Source organism: Dermochelys coriacea, chromosome 8 (assembly GCF_009764565.3).
Source record: "Dermochelys coriacea isolate rDerCor1 chromosome 8, rDerCor1.pri.v4, whole genome shotgun sequence".
Taxonomy (NCBI): domain Eukaryota; kingdom Metazoa; phylum Chordata; order Testudines; family Dermochelyidae; genus Dermochelys; species Dermochelys coriacea.
In genome coordinates this window covers 14,874,193-14,894,733 of record NC_050075.1, presented here as the reverse complement: position 1 = coordinate 14,894,733, position 20,541 = coordinate 14,874,193, and the positions used below count along the sequence as shown (strand labels likewise).

At 42.0% G+C, this 20,541-nt stretch overlaps 1 long non-coding RNA gene across 1 annotated transcript; it reads left to right on the top strand.

Moving 5' to 3' along the window:
• The first annotated feature begins 3,355 nt into the window (after positions 1-3,355).
• On the top strand, positions 3,356-7,300 carry LOC119860716. The gene is made up of 3 exons (XR_005294614.2): positions 3,356-3,430; positions 4,533-4,748; positions 6,682-7,300. It is a non-coding gene; the product is annotated as an uncharacterized LOC119860716 (long non-coding RNA).
• The last annotated feature ends 13,241 nt before the right edge of the window (positions 7,301-20,541 follow it).

Genomic DNA, 20,541 nt, shown 5'->3' with positions numbered 1-20,541 from the left:
GACTTCAATTGGTATTGGAGTTGCTCAGCACCTCTGACAATCAGGGCCTAGGTGTCTCAACTTGGGCACCCAAAACCAGAAGCCAATTTTGAACCGTGGTCCTTCATTTGTTTTAAAGTAATCTCTACCTTTCCCAGACCAGCAAACCAAAGAGCAGTGAGAGACTAAAACCACATTGCAAACATCTGGAATAGCCATGCAGTCGACAAGGATAGTTGTCATTGTGCAATCTCTGCAAAACAGTCTCTGGTAATTGAAGTCTAGTGACATTTGAATGTAGGTAGGTGAAGATGTCACAAAGGTGCACTCAGAGCCAATTTACAGTAGCAGGTATAAGACATGTTTCAAAAGCTCCCACCCTGCCTGTCCTCAGGAGCCTTTACTGCTCCTACATCACTCTGTGGCTGGCAAGTCTCTGTTCCCTCTGAGAAGTTCCTCTGCTTCAACCAACCAACTACCGTGTCTGGGACATGCGCAATAAAAGGAAACTATCCAGCCAGTTACTCTAAAATGGTTCCCATCCCCAAGTTGCTTTCAGAGCTGATTTCAATGGACTTGAAGTCTTATAGCAAAGAAGAAAGTACAGCTTTCTGAAGATCGTGAACCAAATGCTGGCAGAGCAGAACATTATCCACAGAAGACATATCTCAAGCAAAAGTGTCACTGAAATATGTGATGTTTTCTCCTGCAAACTAAAAACATCATTTGAAGACCCAATGGAAAGTGTTTTTTCTGATCACATGTATCGGGACTAGGTGTGAGCCAAAATCTTATATGCACTCATGCATCTGGGATAGTTCAAAAGAAAAATTCTGTAATTGGAGGGAAGCAATTTATTTCCTGGAAACTGGCTTCTCTCAAAATACAGGATTTATCTTTTGAGCAAAGCTCTTGAAAGAGCCCTGATGAGCTTAAAAAAACCTAGTTACTGAAATGCTGATTTATGTCAACAGACTTGCAGTTGCTTTTTTCCCTATCTGTTCCAGCATAAACAAAGCATTGTTATAGGGTGGTGGTTATTGGCAAATCTACCATATTGCCCATTATTTTAACGTAAGTGGCCATTATTTTAGTTTTGGAGATAGTGAAATAAAGGCTGTGACTTACACAGTAGGAAGAATCATTTTAGATATTCTCAGATGGCAGCTGAAAACTAAATGATTGATTTGCCTGTACATCCAGTTCATCCAAGATCTTTTCACAAGGGGGAGCCATAATGTGCAAACACAACAAAGGGCTGATAGAGCAAAATCATGAATGACCTTGAAAAGCAGTAATTTATTTGCTGGGCAAGATGTTTGTAGGAAATACATTCATTCTCCCAAAGGAGACCTTTGGAAATCTGTGCCCCTTCCCTGGAATGCAGCTGGAGCTGTCCAGAGCAGAGCTCTAGTAAATACTTTCAAACCTCTGGGGGAGGGGGGGCTGCAAGACAGTTTCAGGGGGTCTACAGGGCCCCATGGCTGAAGCCTAGGGCCTTGAGCTTGGACATCTCCTGTGGTGCTGGAGCCCTGAGCCTACTGAGATCTTTAAAATGTTTGTGTCTCCCCCATGCCCCCCCCCACCAAAGGAAAGAGCATAGAAAGGTGCTCAATTCCAGCATACACGGGATGTATTCTGGCAGGAGCCTTGCTTCAGAGGTGCTGCTTCCCAATTCACTCTTCTTCACTCCCCTGGCCTGGCCTAGCTCCCAGCACCACCAGCAACTCCTGACCTCTCAACAGCAGGGAGTGCTGTGGTCAAGCAACAGAGGATTGGGGGGAATCCAAAGACACTCTGCCAAGGGAGAGAAGTTGGGGGAGGGAAACCCAGAGACCCCCCCCCACCAGCAAAGGAGATTAGGGAGGAAAACATGCGGAGTTCCACCCTCGGGGTGGACAACAGACCTTGAAAGCAGGAACCAAAGGGGGAACAGGGAGGACGAGGGAACTGGAGACCTGGTGTAGAGTGACTTCTATGGAGGGAATGAGCGATTCCCAGTGGGGAGCAGGGCAGCAAAAGAGATGCCCTCTCCTGCACACAAGGGAAAATGTAGCAAGAGGGAGACCCAAGTATGAACAGAGAAGAGGGAGAGGGGTCCTCAGAGGGAAGGAGAGAGCCATTGCAAAGAGAGGGGTGTACACAGAGAGAGAGAGAGAGAGTGTGTGCTCTCCAGAGGGAGTAGAGAGACCCTGAAGTGGGGTGGAGGAGAGGAGAACTATAGGAGAAATCTACCCTAGAGGCAGTGAGAGTGGGACGCAAGAGGGACTTGGCGTGAACCCCTGAAGGAAGCGAGATCCTAGGAAGAGAGCAAGCTCTGTGGGAGAGTCAAGAGGAATGGGGAGTCTAGAGGAGGGAAGAGAATTGGGAAGCAAGGGGTGGTGGCATGGTGGGAAACGGGGGGGGGGGAGGGGAAGAGAGGCAGAAAAACTAACTGAAAAACAAAGGCTGAACAAAAGTGAGAGTCACAAAGACAGAGCTAGGAAGTGAGAAATGAGGAGTGAAAGCTGACAAAAGACAGAAGAGAAGCCAAGAAAGACAGAAAGTTACTGTTACTCTTTGCTATTTGTATAGCATCAAAACTGGGCCCAGGTGCTTTGCAGGCTGGCATCAGTACCAGGTGCCTCCTTGCAGCGCTTACAAACTGAACAGAGACGTACACATGGGTGGGGCTGGAGAGCAATGAAAAACCAGCACAGTTCAATGGTGAAACAGAATGAGACATTTGGTTTGTATTTTAATCAAGATTTTACATTTTTATAGAATTTCTGGGGCCAAAAACTGATCCAAACGGTGTATGCACACTTATTCTCTATAGCAGGGACTCTCGGGTCAAATGATTGTGTAGGGGGATTTGAGTGACCTGGTTATGATAGAAGGTAGGTATGGGAGCTCCATAGTCCTGTGTATGAGAGAAGATATCATGCTTTGGTTTATGGTATTTCTTTTGTCTGTTATAAGGTTGCTGGCTTTTTGGACATTGGCTGGATATTTCTGGGTACAGCTAATGGGAAATCTGGCAGTGTGTTAAGGGGCCTGTTTTTTGGGTGCCTGTTTGTTAGCATTTTAACAACAAAAATGGCAAGATGCAACTTAGTCAAATGCAGATATGTCTTAACCATCCAGTAAGTTGTACCATCATCTTCAGAATTTTTCAAGGGATGATTCCTGTCTGTATCTCCTCCTGCCCCCCATGTTTCTGCTGACTTGTTATAGGCCTGTGTTTGGGTTGTAAGCTTGGCTATGATTGTTGTATTTGAACAGACTGGCAGTAGTTAACTGAAACACCCCATTCTGTTAGTAGTCATTAATCCTGCTGGGCAATGTTAAATGGATTCTGCTGATTCAAAGGCAGATGACTGATTACTCTACCTGGCTATAGGGAAGAAGAGGATCTAGACTATGGGCTGACCAGGCCTGAGGGAGTAACCTTAAGGAGCCGCTAAGCCTGGTGAGAATGTTTGAACAGAACTTTTAACATTGCATTTGATGTGCTGTGTGTACCCCTGGATATGGAATATATCTATTGATAGTGCTAGCACTGACTCACAACTTGCAGTGCTGCTGCTGTATGGTTTCTATGTGAATTTAGAAGCTGTCTTTAAGTTTTAAAAATTAGCCTCTGTAGACATAGGCAATAGATAACAATGCTGTTATGAACCTGATTATTTTTTTAAAAAATAGACTTACTTGCTGCTATCATTTCTGAAGGTGTAAATTGGTGTCTACAAATAATTGTGCTCACAGTTTTGCACCCACCATTAATTGCACAAATTCTGTCATTTAGACATGTAAGTACCTGATATGTTATAATCACACAGATGTCTAAATGGTATTATTTGCACATGCAAAAACAGGCTGCTTTTAAAATGTGCATTTGGTGCACATGGGGAGTAGCTGGTGTTGGGGTTTAATGGATATTTTCTGCAAAGAGAGAGGTATAACCTCTTAATTGGAATGCAGCAAAAAGAGAACAGCTGGTATTTAAGACGGTTAACAATTGGATCCAGAGCCTTTTTGGTGACTGGTTTGAATCCATGCTAGGTTAGTAGGCCTTTTCATCTGAAGGTGTATGAGGTTTTTTTTGTTTATTTTTTTTTTGCACAACTTTCACACCCCACTGCCTACACAAGTAATGCCAGTTCACCTATTTGGCAGTGTGAGCAGAGAGGCTAAGCGGTGAATGAGACCTGGACAGAACTCCCTTTTCCTCCTAGAGATGGCTCTTCCAAGTAGAGACACGCTATTGAGAGCATCCTGGGGAAAACTATCTTGTAGTGACCTGTTGCTAACTACAGGACTTCGCTCTCCAGGATGACCAATGCTTCACTTTTCAACAGCACTAGGTTCACCTGCAAGAATGAGAGCGTGTTTCACCAAACCTTCCCAGCACAAAAGCTGGGCGTCACAGGAAATGATGAAGCAAAGTGATGACCACTGTAGACATTGCTCTTTGTCTCTTGCTTCCTTTCTCGATCACAGTGTTATCTGAAACTTGTATCTTAGGAAGGTTTACATCAGTTCATCATAACTTTTTCTGTTTTATTTTCTAGTTAATACACAGTTGGACTTCACGTACCGCATGTTTGTGGGGAACCTGGTGCTAAATCATTCGTAGAGGATCTGCTCAATTAAGGAACTCAAATATAATGTTTAAAGACCTCATTCAGTACAGAACATGCTGGCATGCGGCATCATGGATTTTTATTTATTTTGTTTTCAGTATTAAGTTTTCCATAACACCTTGTGGTTGAAAACAAAGCAAAGAGGTAGGTTTGTTTCTTTATCTAATTAGGGAGTCTGCTGGTTATATTGAAATAGCATTCTGAAAAATGGAAACCAGTTTGAATTCTATGGTTCCAGTTGGTTTTTAAGTAAGGTAAGAGAGGCCATTATGTAGAAGCTAGTGCAGTTATATGTAAACATGTCCTGGTGGGACTGTGACTATGGGAGAAGAGCCCACTTGGGCTGAAAATTAACTCCTGTATCTACTGCAGGGCTATATCCAGGCCCAGCAGTTATGAAGAAGCTATGTGAGCTTCACAAGTAAACCTGCCTATTAACTCACAAGAGGAATCTAATTTGCTGTCCTTTTCTGGGGAAAGGGGGTGGATGGTGGCAAAGATAGGTCAGAGAGACCACAGGAAGATGCTTGTACAAATAGCTGCGGATGTTTGGGGGATTTTTGTCGGTGTTTTTGACTATTAATTTTGGTGGCAGTTAAAAGAGCACTCGGTCTTGAGACTCTACCAAAGAGGTCATTGAGTTCAGTGAGTTCAGAGGTCAGTGAGAGAAAATCTGGGCCCTTTCACAAGGACATAATAAAAGTATCAAAAAAGCCACAATTTAGTAATCTTTGAGTGAGCTTGTCTGAGATAGAACACATCATAGGATTTATAGAAGTTGCTAGAACTCGGATTAGGCTTTGGCTGTAGATGCTGGATCCAGACCTGAATTTTTCTAGCTTTTAAGGGTATTCAGACCACAGTACAAAGAGAGACCGCTTCAAAATCTGTATCCCGAGTCCCACTGTTTGCAAAGTTGGGTGTTGAGAACTTGGGTTTGATTCAAACTTATCTCTCACCAAAATTAAACTGGGATCTAATAAACCTCAAGCCCTTATGAACTAGGATCAGTTTCCATTTTAGAAAGGATTACTGGGCACAGGTTTTTTGTTTTTGTTTTTAAGGGATTGCTGATTTACTCCCAGATTGACTCAGACTTTAAGGCCAGAAGGGACTATCATGATCATCTAGTCTGATCTGCGCGCACACACAAACCTGCAGAGTATCTGCCACTCTGACCTGGGGGAAAATTCCTTTCCTAGCCAAATATGGCAGTCAGTTGGACCCTGAGCATTTTGGCAAGAGCCAGATACCAGGAAAGAGTTCTCTGTAATAACTCAACTCAAATGATCTATTACTCATAATTTCCCCTCTTTGACTTTCTATCATTTCATCTTATTACTTTGCATGGTGGTTTTCATGCTGTGCCCTTAAAAGAAACTTAAAAATGCATTCACTGATTAAAACATATACCCTGCTTTTTCTTTGTGAGAAAATGAAGGGAACTGTGTTTAAAAACTTAATATAAATGGCATTTCTCTCTGGATAATTAAATGAATTTAAGTCTTTACCAGTGAATAATATGATTGTTATTAGAGGCTCCAAATTGGAATAAGACCTTAGCAGAGTGTAGCACATGATGTTTGTGTTTTCAGCAAGTGGCTCAGTTCTTGGAGGAAGAGATGGAACAGACTTGCATGTCTCCAAAAGTTATATTTAAAAACTTAGATGAATAGATATAGATACGGTAACCCTAGTTTCTGCAGGGTTTCCTCTTCCTTCTCTATGGTCATGGGACGTGATAACTAGAATACTGCAAAAACTGAGATTCTCTAACTGCGTGTACTTTGAGCCCTATTCTGTGGTACAGACACTCTCAAAACTCCCAGTGAAGATAAATAATCTTAAACAGCTATCAAGTTAAATATCACCACTGTCTGTTCAAGATTGAGCATTTTTTCCCATTCTTTTATAGAATTAACATCTTTAAAGGTGACCTGCATAGGAATTCTTTTTTATTTAAACAAGGCTTTATGTCCAGTGTTGGTGCTTTATAATGAAATACTTTCAGAAGGCCTGAAAGGTATTGGTGTGCAGCTGGCTGGTTGACTTGGTTTTTTCAATTCTGTTTTTACAGCATTAGAAATATCAGAAATGTCAAGTCTGGTCTTCCTTGGTGTTGCTGGAGGACCTCTTGGATATCTTGAACGTGTGTATAGTGAGCTCTGATACTATACTTGATGGGATGGGATGGTGAATGTTCACCAAAGATTTCCTTTCTCCTAAATGTCTATACACTGAATTAAATTACTGTTAACCAAAGCAAAGCAAACGAAGTAGAGTTCTAAGCAGTCTCAATAAAAATCTTTCCCCCTTGGTTGATCATCATTTTAGTCTGATTTCTGTGATGTCATAAAGAAGCAGAATTTTTCACGCATCAGAAAGAAGCAAAGGAGAACAAGCCCAATTTTCCCTCCTTTGCAAGTCCCCTTTAACTATAAAGTTCCCTTTATATCTACAGATATTCTTACATACCCTGATCCAGCAAACCACCTTAAGCATATGAGTAGCCTTCTTACCTCAATAAAAAGCTTAAAGCCAAGCTCCTTAAGTGCTTTTTCTGCATTGGGGCCATTGGTAAGGGGGGATCCTTGGAAATAATTGAACTATGTGAATATTAGGCAAATGTTTTGTGCTGTTCATTCAGATATTTAAACCAATTCACTTCAATTATGTGTGTTCTACTGTTAAGTTTTTCTCTCCTCTGAATTAATTTACTAGCCAGAATGTTCATGGGAACATTAACTTTTCAGTAAATTATTGGAGATATGTACTGAAAGTAGATTTTAGAATTCCTAATCTACACCAGAAGCCTGACTCATCCACTCAGGACAGAAACTTAACATGTAAATGGTTTCAAGTCAAAAGAATGTGGAAGCTGCCTGTAATATTTTTATGAATATTCTGTTTCCATCTATTGGCCTGTCCTAGAGGTGGTTGCAACTATACAAGAAGGGATTGGCAGTGAGAGAGAAATGATCTGCTTTGCCCAGCTCCACAAATACTGGTGGACAATGCTGGAGCCATCCACTGTGGAGCAATTACTAGACTCAGGAGACCCCACGACCGGACTTGCTAATCCAGTTCCTTCAGAAAGGTCTCCGCCCTGTAGTTATGGGCATGTGGGGGAGACCAGCGCCTCAGGCTTGGTCTAAGCTTAAAAGGCTGTGGCACAGTCACAGACTCAAGCACCTCTGCAATTGGCTGTAGATCCAGGCTGGTTGATGGCACCTGTTAGCAAACACCTTCCACCATAACAACACCCCCCTGTCATCTCTGCTCATCCTCCCAGTAGAGTCTAATACAGAGGTTCTCAAACTGGGGGTTGCAACCCCTCAGGGGGTTGCAAGGTGGTTACATGGGGGTTGCCAGCTGTCACTCTGTGAAGCTGACAGCCCTGAACTCCCATTAAATTAAATACCCCACCCCTCAATTTTTAATTTATAAGGGGGTCAAACTCAGAGGCTTGCTGTGTGAAAGGTGTCACCAATACAAAAAGTTTGAAACCCACTGTCTAATATGTTGACCCCCTGAATTACTTCTGTCCCAGACAGAGAATAATGGGGGCAGGCATGGCCCCTCGCATGGAGGAAATGAGGCTAGACCACCCTAGGGGAAATGGGGCTAAGGAGGTTGTCCGAGCTCTACCATGTGGGGAGAATGAGGGCCCCTGGAATGGGAAGTGGGAGGTCACATGGCACTCCTGATGGGGGTGGGATGGGGCACAGAGGGGAAGATTGGGGACCCTGTGATGGGAAGGTAGATTGGAGACACCTGGTGTGGGGGAAGGAGAAAATGTGGTGGGGGGTCTCACAGAGCTGCTGCTGTTGGGTGAGGGGAGTGTGGACCATGATATGGGAGGAGTGGGGAATGGGGTCACAGAACCCCTGGTGGTGGGGAGATTGGGGAAAGTTGCAGGGAGTCCCTGAAAAAGAGGGGGATGGAGCAAATGGAGGGATGCAAGGAGCCTTTGGTGTGTGCAATAAGATCAGCTGACAAACTATGAAATGTGTGACCTCCTAGTCTACGCACCTGTGGGAACTTAGGCTACCCAATAATATGGAGGCCTACTGGTTAAACAGAGTATCACAGTGGTGGGATCATATTACACCTGTGATTCTAATCTAGGTTAGCAGTTTATTAATTTTCAGGTGGAATTGAAGATGCTGGTTTTGATCTGTAAAGCCCTAAATGACCCAGGGCCTGGCTGCTTCCTCTCTTCCTAGGGCCGGTGTAACCACTAGGTGAACTAGGCGGCCGCATAGGGCGCTAAGATTTGGGGGCACCAAAAAGCGGTGCCCCAAAATTTTTTTTTACGCTATTGCTGGGAAACGAATGAATAAAGAAAAGAGAAACGTCATTGAACTTGCATTTTAACTTGTCATTCTCTCGTACGTTACAGCTCTAACCTATGCCTACTCTGTGTTGTGGGCACAAGCGTTCTGCTTCACTACGGTACAAAGGGGCAAGGACGTCGTTTTTCTCGTCGCGCACAGCCATTATCCGTTCTGACAGGCTGCTTATAGGGCTAAGTTGACTAGTTTTCAGAGGTTGTCCACTGAGGCTAACTCTTTTTGTTGAGTTGTTTCAGACTCTGGCAATTGCTGCTGCATCATTTTGCAAATACACACACAATGTACGTTAAGTATTTGAGGGTATGTGTTTATCATGTGCGAATATGCATGTGTAGGTTGTTGAAATTTGTCATGTTGATCTTGTCAGTTGTTTTTGTATGATGGAGTATCCGCCATTCTAATTTTATAAATGTTGTTAATAACAATTATTGGATATTCTAAAGATAGAATAAAATGTAGTAGATTTTGATATGGAAGACTGAAGGAAGGAAGTATATGTGACTAAAACAGGTGTATTTCCAATTATAATCAACATTGCTTAATTGTAAGGGAAAGTTATCTTGATCTCTTAATCAATGTTTATGTCAAACAGTTGATGGAAATTCAAATAGTGACTCATAGTAAGTGACATGTATTCTCTATCCTTTACTTTTAATAGTGAACAAGAAAAAGAAATAAGAATAAAATTTCATTTTTTTTTTTTAGTTTTCAGTTGATACAGCCTCATGGCAGATAGAAGGGAAAAAAGCTGAACGTGTATTAATTTTAATGAACAATGCCACATTATGCAGTATTCATTTTTGAAAGTTTATAATAAGCAATGCTCCGGGGGGAGGGGAGGGTGCAAGGTGGAAGTTTCGCCTAGGGCACAAAATATCCTTGTACCGGCCCTGTCTCTTCCTTTTTGAAAATGTGGCAGTTTTGACCAGTGGAGATGTTCAAGGTGAAGCTATTTTGATTTAGGCTCCTGGTGTTTTTCCATGAAAAGCCTCTGTTTAAGAGGTCAGTCACTTTCAGAGACGCTGCAGAGCCCATTCATTTAACTCAGCTGGTCAGATGTATTTTTCTAATTTCATTTCTCTCCCCTCCCCCCCCCGGGGTTGTTTATCTTGCATTAGAGGGTGAGATGACTCTCCTCTTTCCTGATCCTTTTAAGAATCTGTTAACTGGGTTTTTAAAATATAATGTAAAGAGGGTAGGATTCGGTGCTCTTGTAGAAACTCAAATAAATAAAACCTGCTTTCCAAGTACCCAGAGTGGTTGTCTGTAAACTTTAATCTGAATTATCCATTTTTATTTATTTGTCTATATGTGGAAAACACAACTTGCGGATATGTAGTTGTCACTTTCTTGCCACGCAGTAAATATTTGCAATAGCATTGAATAGTTTGCAGCAAGCATTAAATATCATGGGCCAAATTCTTTCCCTGATCTTGTTGACCTTAGCTCAAGTCACTGATTTTAGTGAAAGTCTCTCTGAAATTTGAAAGGCATTCTCTGTTAAACCTACATGTGAGAAACCTAACCAATTTATAATTAAAAGGAGAAATCTGTGTAATGATTGATGTGTAAGACCTAATATGAACCCTTAAAAACAAGGAAAATCAGAATAAAGCTTCACTCATCCATGTTTCATCTATTTATTGCAGGTGCCTGAAATTAATGTGGTGTAAATGCACATGGGCACCATAGGCAGTAAATTAGCCAAGGTCAAGTTGGCTGAGTGTCGTTTAATTCTGAATTTTTTCCATTGTGGGCTTAAAGAAAGAAATATGTGAGCAATACCACTGACATGGAAAATGGGCCGTTCTGACTAAGGTCAAGAACTCCACAGCTAGAAAAAATGAACATAAACATAAATGATAATGTTTGGTAACTTTCATTTATTTAATTTTAATAGGTTGACTATTTTGCTAGCATAGACTTACGAATGTGCAATAGGAAAACAGAACCCCATCATTTTGAATCATTCCACAATAGGTAATGGAAATACAGCCACTCTTCTTTATTGCACAGCGCTGCTATTTATACAAAGTTCAGGCACTCTCTGCCAGACTACATATAATCTTTGATAATGCCTCTTTACAAACTAGCACTTGTAATTTTTCCAATACAAATAATCAATTCTGTACTTATCCTAGTGGTTTTTAAAATACATAGAGGTTTTGGGCGGGTGTGTGTGTGTGTGTGTGTTTGAGCATAAACTTGGCTTGCTGTGATCTATACAGAACACTTGAAAGAAAAAATGAGATCCTTTTTATAACGGCGCCCACCACAAGATTGGAGGAAAGTGAAAACATATCAACTGAAATCAGTTTAAAAACTTGGTTTAAAATTTCTGTAAGTCACTCAGAGTAGAGACAATGCACGTATGTATGCTTCTGCTTGGAAAGATACTCCTGAACCTTTCTTCAGCCCAGATGTACTTAATCTTTATCAGGTTTAAGAGGGAATTAATATAATCTTCAAACTTTTTATAAAGCAAACTTAGACAAAATACATAGTTAAATATCAGAATTATACCATATCATGCACAAGTACTTATCAGTCCTATGACTTATTGGCCATATAATGTCCACCATGAATCTTATGAGAATTTGCATTAATTACATAATTCATATTTCAGTTTGATACTTGCAGTGTGACACACCTGTCAAAATCGTCTAGAATTAATAGGGACAGATAACTGACATGAGGGCGAGATGCAATTCAGTAACAATTCAAGTAAGCCATATGTATATCTGGTGCTTGAATCTAGTTTCCACAAACTTGAAGCTAAGGAAATGAAGGATTTTGGACAAGACTTCTTATAGAATCATAGAAATATAGGGCTGAAAGGGACCCCAGATCCATGTTAGCAGTTTTTACAGCTGCATCACATTGATGACTAATTGAGTTTATGGTCCATTATAACCCACAGATCATTTTCAGCAGTACTACCACCTAGACAGTTACTCCCCATTTTGTGGTGGTGCATTTGATTTTTCCTTCCTAGGTGAAGTACTTTTCACTTGTCTTTATTGAATTTCATCTTGTTAAATTCAGACCAGTTCTCTAATTTGTCAAGGCCACTTTGAATTTTAAACCTGTCCTCCAAAGTGCTTGCAACCACTTCCAGCTTGGTGGTGTCTGCAAATTTTATAATCATCTTCTATTATCCATGTCATTAATAAAATTAAGATTGACACCCACCCAAGTTGACAGAAAACCATTGATAACTATTCTTTGAGTATGGTCTGCCAACCAGACCTTATAGTAATTTCATCTACACCATGTTTCCCCACTTTGTTTATGAGAATGTCATGAGGAATAGTATCAAAAGCCTTAATAAAATCAAGGTATATAACAGAGGTGGTCAAACTTACTGGTCCTCCTAGCCGCATATGAGGATCTTCAGATGTTTGAGAGCCAGAGCACACTTGCCTGGAGCCAAGGCTCAGGGCTTCAGTCCCACTTCTGCTGAAGCCCCAAGCCCTGGCAGGTGTGCCCCACAGGTCTGAAGCCCCAAGACCATCCTCCACGCTGGACAGAAGCTCCTACTCCACCACCCCATTGCAAGGCAGAGGTGCAGATGTCCCGAGCTCCCCCCTCCTCCCTGTCTGGTAGGCGGAGAATAGGGTGGCAGAGGGGGCTTGCGAGTTGAACTTTAATGGTAAAAGAGCCGCATGTGACTCATGAGCCACAGTTTGGCCAGCCCTGGTATATAATGTCTATTTCTTTTCCCCTTATCTGTAGGCATATCATAGGCTAGGGGAGGTTATGCTCCCCCAACAGCCCAGCCCAGGTAGGCTGTTTGTCTTCCAGCCAGGAAGCATGCTGGAGCTGGGGCTAGCAGCAGGCCTGTGGCCAGGGCTTGGGGTAGGAAATTAAGTTGGTTTGGCATGATTTGTTCTTGACAAATCCATGCTGACTATTCCTTTAATATTCTCCAGGTGTTTACAAATTGTTTAATAATTTGCTCCAGTATCTTTCCATATATTCAAGTTAGGCTGACTGGTCTATAATTCCTTGGGTCCTTCTTGTTCCCCTTTTAAAATATAGGTACTATGTTTGCCCTTTTCCAGTTTTCTGGGGCTTCTTCCATTGTCCTAGAGTTCTCAAAGATAATTGCTAAAGGCTCCAGGATTGCTTCAGCTACTTCCTTAATCGCCCCAGGATGAATTTCATAAAGCCCTGCTGACTTGAATTCATCTAACATATCTAAATATTATTTAACCTGTTCTTTCCATATTTTTGCCTTCTATTTCTTCCTTCTGGTTGTAAATATTAGTTGTGTTGAGATCTAGTCATCATTAATCTTTCTGGTGAAGACTTAAGCACTTTAGCTTTCTTGATGTCATCAGTTATTAGCTGTCCTTCCCTGCTAAGTAGAGGACCTACATTCTTCTTCATCTTTCGGTTGCTCCTAATGTATTTAAAGAACCTCTTATTGTCTTTTATGTCTCTCTCACTTTGTGCCTTAGGCTTTCTGACTTTGTCTTTACATACTTGTGCTGTTCTTTTGTACTCCTCCTTATCAAGTTGACCATGTCTCCACTATTTGTAGGATTCCTTTTTTGAATTTTTATGATTAGTCTTTAACATCTGTGAAAAGAATAGGCAATGTATGATCTATTTTTATGATCTATTTGTTAATTTTTTTTTATGCTTGGCAGGCACTCAGCTGAAGCTCTCTAACAGCCCTCTCCACTTGCCAGTGAAGGGAAACAAAATCCTTTTCATTCTACTGGTTTCTCTTTAAGCTAAACAACTATTCAATGAATCATCCTCCTAAACATTTGAAAGGTTTAAGGCACAGCGCTGAGATCAAGATAAAATCACAGGTTGCTAACATGAAAAAGTGGCTGTCAGTGAGAAAACCACAATGAAAAAGTATCTGTGCTAAAAGTGGTTTGTTTCCTGGCAGATGGTTTTGTGTGTTGTGTGTTTTTTTTTTAAAATGCCTTTTAGAAGGTAAGGTGGCTCAAAATATATGCAGAAATTTAGCTATGGCTGAAATTACCTCAATGTGTTGTTAATTGACTGCATTTACTCAATGCACTGTGAATAGTTCAGTTACAGGACACTAGCAAATATATTTGTCTGTATGTGTAGGCCCCACTCCTGCAATCAGATCCATGTGAGCAGCCGGCCAGTCCTATCAAGAGAAATTTGGGGTCCGGTGCATGTTTTCTGGGACTCCATCCCCTCCAATTTCACCCTAGTTGCATGCCCCCCCCTGCCCCAAGCTTAGGGCTCTGGTACAATTGTTCACCTTGCCCCTCACCCGCCAATCAGCCATGTAGACCATTGTGTCTAGCTTGAGCCCCATTGACTTCAGTGAACTCTGGGTACAGCTGCATTGTGATTAAAAAACAAACAAACAAACAAATAAAAAACAAAACCCACAGCATTGAGTCTTAGAGCCTGGGCCAGCTGGCTCAGGTTCGCAGACCTCGGGCTGCAGGCCCATACAATTTCACTGTAGATGCTCAGGCTCCACCTTGAGCCTGAACCTCTACACTGTAATTTATTAACCCCGCAGCCCAAGTCAGCTGCCTTGAGCCAGCAGCAGCCATGCCATGGATCTTTTGTTGCAGTGTAGACGCACCCTCAGCTAAAATTTATGAGGCTCCAGCTGAGCAGAGGTGATATCACTATACCACAATGTCACTACAATTGAGATTATATCAACATTTGCAATATAAATATCTTTCACAGACTTGGAACTTTGATAAATGACCTTTCAGAGGGCAAAAAGAAAAGGAATACTTGTGGCACCTTAGAGACTAACAAATTTATTTGAGCATAAGCTTTCGTCAGCCACAGCTCACTTAGCTCACGAAAGCTTATGCTCAAATAAATTTGTTAGTCTCTAAGATGCCACAAGTACTCCCTTTCTTTTTGTGGATACAGACTAAGAAACCTGTCATTCACAGGGCAGATGCTAAAATTCCAGTTAGTCCAGGGCAAGTTTTAAAATGTAGGCAAGTCGTCTTCTTTTTTTTTTTTTTTTTTCCCCCTCCCCTCTTAAATTCTCACTTATACAAGTGCGCTGCAGAAAGTGGTCATCTTGGCTGTTCCTCCAGTTGGCAGGGAGTATTCCTTGGGAACAGTGGTGCAAGACAGTGTGTATATTCACAAAACATCTGCTTAGACTGAGTGCCTAATTTTCAATAAGATCATAACTTTTATCTCCATTTCTAAATGGGTTGACTGTGGCACAAAGAATATTAACAGCTTGCCCAGAGGTCACATACCACCATAAGTCGTGTGCTTAAACCTGGATTGGGACCTTCTAACTACAGTTGCATTATCCAAACTTCAACCTCATTTGCAGACATATCCACTGTTGCTTAAGGCTTTGTTGCTGAGTGTTATTGAGTAAACGGTCCACTTTCTTCATGGTTTCAGAACATTCTGCTTGACATTGCTGGTCACGTCAGCAGCTGTAGCTTTTCAGTCTCTCCTTGTATTCTTGATAAATGCTGTGTCTTTTCCTCCTCCTCACCACCTTTTAATAAGCTGTAAAAAAGCATGCTTTGATATACAGCTGTTACTTTAAATAAAGAATAGTCTAAGATATAGCAGGAAACAGTTTGAGCTAGACTAGTAGGAACCTATGGATCTTCTTTGTGTAACAGTATTTGCATATTTTCCTTTACTGTCATCACTGTCAAGGGATCTTTTTTGTCCTGTAAATTCATGGCTGTCATGTATACAGTAAGTTCAAGAGTGGTGAATTATTTTTAGAAGTAGCAGAGATTACTGCAGTGAGATTAGATTTTAGCTGTAATTTAGTATTCTTCTGTTAGATTGCTGAATTGTGTAGAAGATCAGTTAATATGACTTATGACAGTAGATCTAAATTCTTGTCTTAGTCCTTCGTTATGCTGAAAATAACGACAAATTTTGCTTTACCATACAAGACTGTCACATCTTTCTCTGTATTTCGAGATGTTTTCTATATGGGAGACAGACCCACAATGGGGAGTCAGAGCTCTTTAAACCCCTGGAAAAACTAGACATAATCTAGGCTTTGTTGACTGGATGTTTTGCTTTCATCCACACACACACAGAAAAAGTGGTATCAAGCAATCAGTCTTTGGAACAAACATCATTGATCCCTAAATAGAGCTGCTAGCATTGTTGGCCAGTTAAATTTGACTGTTAACGTAGCATCTGCAGTACCTGGGAAGGCCCTTTGTTTCCCTAAACTTAGAGGTCAAAGGAATAGCACTTATTCCAGAATGTGAATATTCTTCAAGGCAAAGTGCACTTGGTGAACCTCTTCAGCCAACATCTCATCTGTGAAGAACAAACTTAGATATTTCATGGGAAGATTTTTTTGGGTCAGGCCCAGCACCATTGTTGTTTTCATGCTAAACAAATACTTCTTAGTTGTACAGAAGATGCCACTGTTCTGTTGGACGATCCTCTGCAGACCCTCCTGAATATAAATAACCATTCAAAGACACTACTATGTCTGATGTCTCTTTCTGTACTTTCCTACACTCCAAAATCACTGTTTGTGAGCATGGGCGGTGCATGAACCCCCACTTCGGCGAGGCTAGTCCCCCCCGCCCACCCCACCACTTTGGCCCTGCCGGAGCCCAAGACCTCCCCATCCCAGCCAGAGGAGCACCAACCAACCTGCCCTGGGCCCGCCCAACTCCCCGGCCAGCCCAAGTTGAGCCCCGGCCAGCCTCGGGGAAGAGCATGGCCAGGGCCACTGCCTGGGTTAAGGAAGGCTTAGCCTCCCCTTGCCTAGTATACCCACCACTGAAGCTTGTGAGGGCTGCCCTGTTCCGTAGTGGAAGAGATGGGTCTGAATGGGGAAAACCTGAACGTTGTACTAAGAGTTTGAGTGTTCCTGAGCTGTCGGAATAAATGATTAATGCCTAATGCATCAGACAGCACATTTGTCAGATCTCCTAACCACTGTGGCACTGGGAGACCAAATGACCCCCTCAGTAATTCTAATCCCAATTCTAATCCAAGATGAACTGCCACACTTCACTACAGTGGCTCAGGAAGAGACATGCTTCTGTCCATCTCTGCCAGATCACCTGACAACTGATCCCTGTGCCACTAAGAAGTACTGAGACTCTCCCGTAGAAACACTGGGGCGGGAGAGGCTGCAACTGGATGGCAGGCAATGCAGCACTACCACAGCAGTTCTGTTCCCTCCCTACACTCCAGTACCAGTTGTCAAGGCTGTGGTACCTTACCATTGGTATCTTTCTATTGTAATTACATACTGTAAATATAATGGTTGCAGTGCCCAAAGATGTTCTGTACTACTAGTTCATGGCCAAATTATCTGTTTGTTTGTTTTTTTTAAGCGGTTCGACTGTATACTGTTGCCTTGTTCCGCATCGCTTTGCAAAGCGGCTGTAAAATGCTGTTGTGTCAGAATGGTAGAGTCTGACATCTACTTGGCATTTGCTATGTACAGGCATGACTATACAAAATTTAAGGCATGGAGAATCAGGTCTAGTATCTTAAGGACAAAGGTCCTCAACATCTTGCTGGATTTGGCCCCAAGTCAGGAAAGGATTGTATACTTAAATAAAAAATCATAAAACGCTGTAGCTCAATCTTCTGCAAGATTGTACTAACAGAGATGGTAGTCAAGATTGCGGCATAAGATTTTTTTGAATCAAATTACTGTTGATTTTCCAGAAGTATCAAGTATTTTAATTTAAAAGCTACTATTAAAAGTAATGGTTGCAGTGAAGTGTGATTTATAACAGACCACCTGATTAATGGATCAGGCCAAGACTCATTCGAGTGTCATGCTGCATCCCTGAAACTCAGCCCAATATCCCCTCCCTTTACAACAGAAATAACTGCTATCTTCCCCCCACCCACCCGGTGTTGTGGTCCTGTGAGGTGCTGAGCCCCCTTCAACTCCCACTGACTTCATCCTTCTTTGGCTTCATGAGGGTTGAATGTACTTCACAGCAGGACCAGGCTGCAGGGAAACTAAACCACAGAAGGAGGAAACTGTTGACTCTGTTAATAACTACAGCCCCAATTCAGCAAAACATCTGAATTGTCCTGTTGGCTACTTTAAGCATATAAGTTCAAAGTGTACTTAAATGCTTTCCTGAACTGGGGCCGTATTTCTTATTACAGCCCCCCTTATCCACCCAAATAGATCTGTAGCCCAAAGTTACATTTTCTTTCCGCCTTATCTGCAAAACATCACAGCCACCATATCTTGGTTGTACATATATATCTTTATTACGCATAACACAATTTCATTTTCAATAACTACTGTAATTTGTCATCCACACTTAGCCTCAAATCTCCTCTCTTATATAACATTTTGATTGCTACATATGGAGTATCTATTTTCTTGTTTTCCTTTCTATGCTTAATGCTCAGTGTAGACTTGAATTAGAAATAACTTTTTTTTTCTCTTCCCCAGCAATACCCTGACTACAAAGTGATTCTGTTCTTACAAAGTGGTGGTTTCAATAGTTCTTCAAGGCAGCATAATCATATTTTGGAGACGTGTATACCCTGTCCATTTTCTGGGTTTTGTTGCATATGTTTTTCTCGTTGATCCAAGACACAAAGTTCTTTAAATCTTCTTTAAACGTATCAAAATCTGTTGTTATGCTCTTGCAGGAGGAATGATTGCCTGGGGATTCCTAAGGGGGGGGGGAGACATTTTTTTTTTTAGGAGAAAATTTTATAGTTAATTTCCCTCCAAATATTACATATTCTATATCACTTAGCCCAAATGACCAGTATCACATGTGAAACCAGGATAACTGTCCTCCCTCCCCCCACACTCTCAGCAAATGGCTCCACATTAATCCTACAAAGCAGTAATATGAGCCCATGTTCTGATCATCCTTGACAACATGCACAGTACCCCATCCTCTCTGCGGCTACTGGATGATTAATATCTGGCAGATGGGAGTGTGAGCAACCAGATCAAAGAATATGTTCTTTAACTCACAGAATACAGACTATGGACTCTTAAAGCCCATTCTGGAACACCATGACATTATCCCAGCCATAGAGAACCAGTATAACATTATCAACATTGTTTTTGGAAGAGAGCCATTAGTGTGGCAGACAATTTCTGTCTCTCGGATCTCCTCTTGGTTGTCTTTTTTGTGTTTTGCTTATGCGCCAGGTCAGTTAGGCCTCATCATTGTAGTAAAACCAGTCAGTAGAAAAAGTGTAGGTGCATTTTTTTTCTATCTCGGCATCATCCTTCAAGCAATCAAAATGGCATAAGATATCTGTTGGTGAGTACTGTCTGTATCCTCCCTGTTAATTGCATTGCAGTTCTCTTAAGTGCAGATTGCATACCTTGGTGCAATTGGCAATTTCTTTATGGTCATTATTTTTTTTCCTAAGGACTACAATGAAACCATCAAGCTCATTAAAAGTCTGAGTGGACTGATGTCACGAGGACTATATAGGCATGAGTCTGTGCACTACAGTCAAATCTTGAAATCCTCAAGGGCTGGAGCTGGTCAGCATATAGGAGAGGGGAGGGTATTGCAAAGATGGTTTTGGTTTTCTATTTTGAGTTAAAAATAGAGATTTAAAAAATGTCTAACAGCTCCATAGTTGGTTGAAAAGCTGAGACGCAATTTTATGAAAGGACCAATTTTGCTGAGAACCTTCCACAAGTCTCTCCCCGCTTCCTGCATAGAATGGGGGCTCAACTGCCTTCTCCTGGGCCATATGGAGAGCTTGCTGAGTGTCTAGGCTTCTGTGTGGGTTGGCAATCAATTGGAGAGATATGTAACACAGGAGCTTGCCCCTTAATGCCTGGAGGGCTAGCCAACCTTGTTTACTAAAGGAGGTACACCTCAGCAAGAGAAGCTGATTCCCTATGAAGAGCAGCAGGTGGCTGCAGGATGGGAAGAAAAATGCTCAGGACACAGAACCCTGGGGAGCTGTAGCTGGTCTGGCTCTTGCAGAGACAGTGAACTGTGACCCAGTTCTGAGCGAGAGGCTGGAAACCCCCCAGCTAAGGGAAGAGCGACACTGAACTGGTGTTGGGGCCTGGAAGGCCAGTGTGTACTTGGGGACTGAATAAATTGTATCCCAGGTGGGGAATGCTTTAATTTCCTTTTAACTCTGTTGGGTTAAAGGAGCTGGGAAGAAGGGGGAAAAGAGAGGCAGGGGGCCGTAGAGTGACTTCTGGCCATGTGAGGATGCATAGGAGGTGGCAACTCCATTTCCCTTCACCATATACATACACCGCCCCTTTAAGGTGGGGGTACTGTCCTGGGGCATCCACTGGTTGTGGAACCTAGGAAGGAGTTTTTCCAGTGGGACTGTCCTGCCTTGGAGTGTTTTTGGTGTGTTGCCAGAGAGCATGAGCTGATGAAGGGGCATTAGGCTTCCATTTGCCCCAGGCGCTCACTGATTTTCCCGCCCACCCTCCCCTCCCACCAGGACCTCTGCTCCTGACGTAAATCAATTCACTGACATAGCAATGGGAGAGAAATCTCTGCTAGAGACCCTTGAATAGATTTCCTGCCCTTTAGATCTTTTTATGAATGGACAACTTGGCCATCAATTTTCACTCATTCCTTAATGAGGCACAACTTTCATTGACTTTC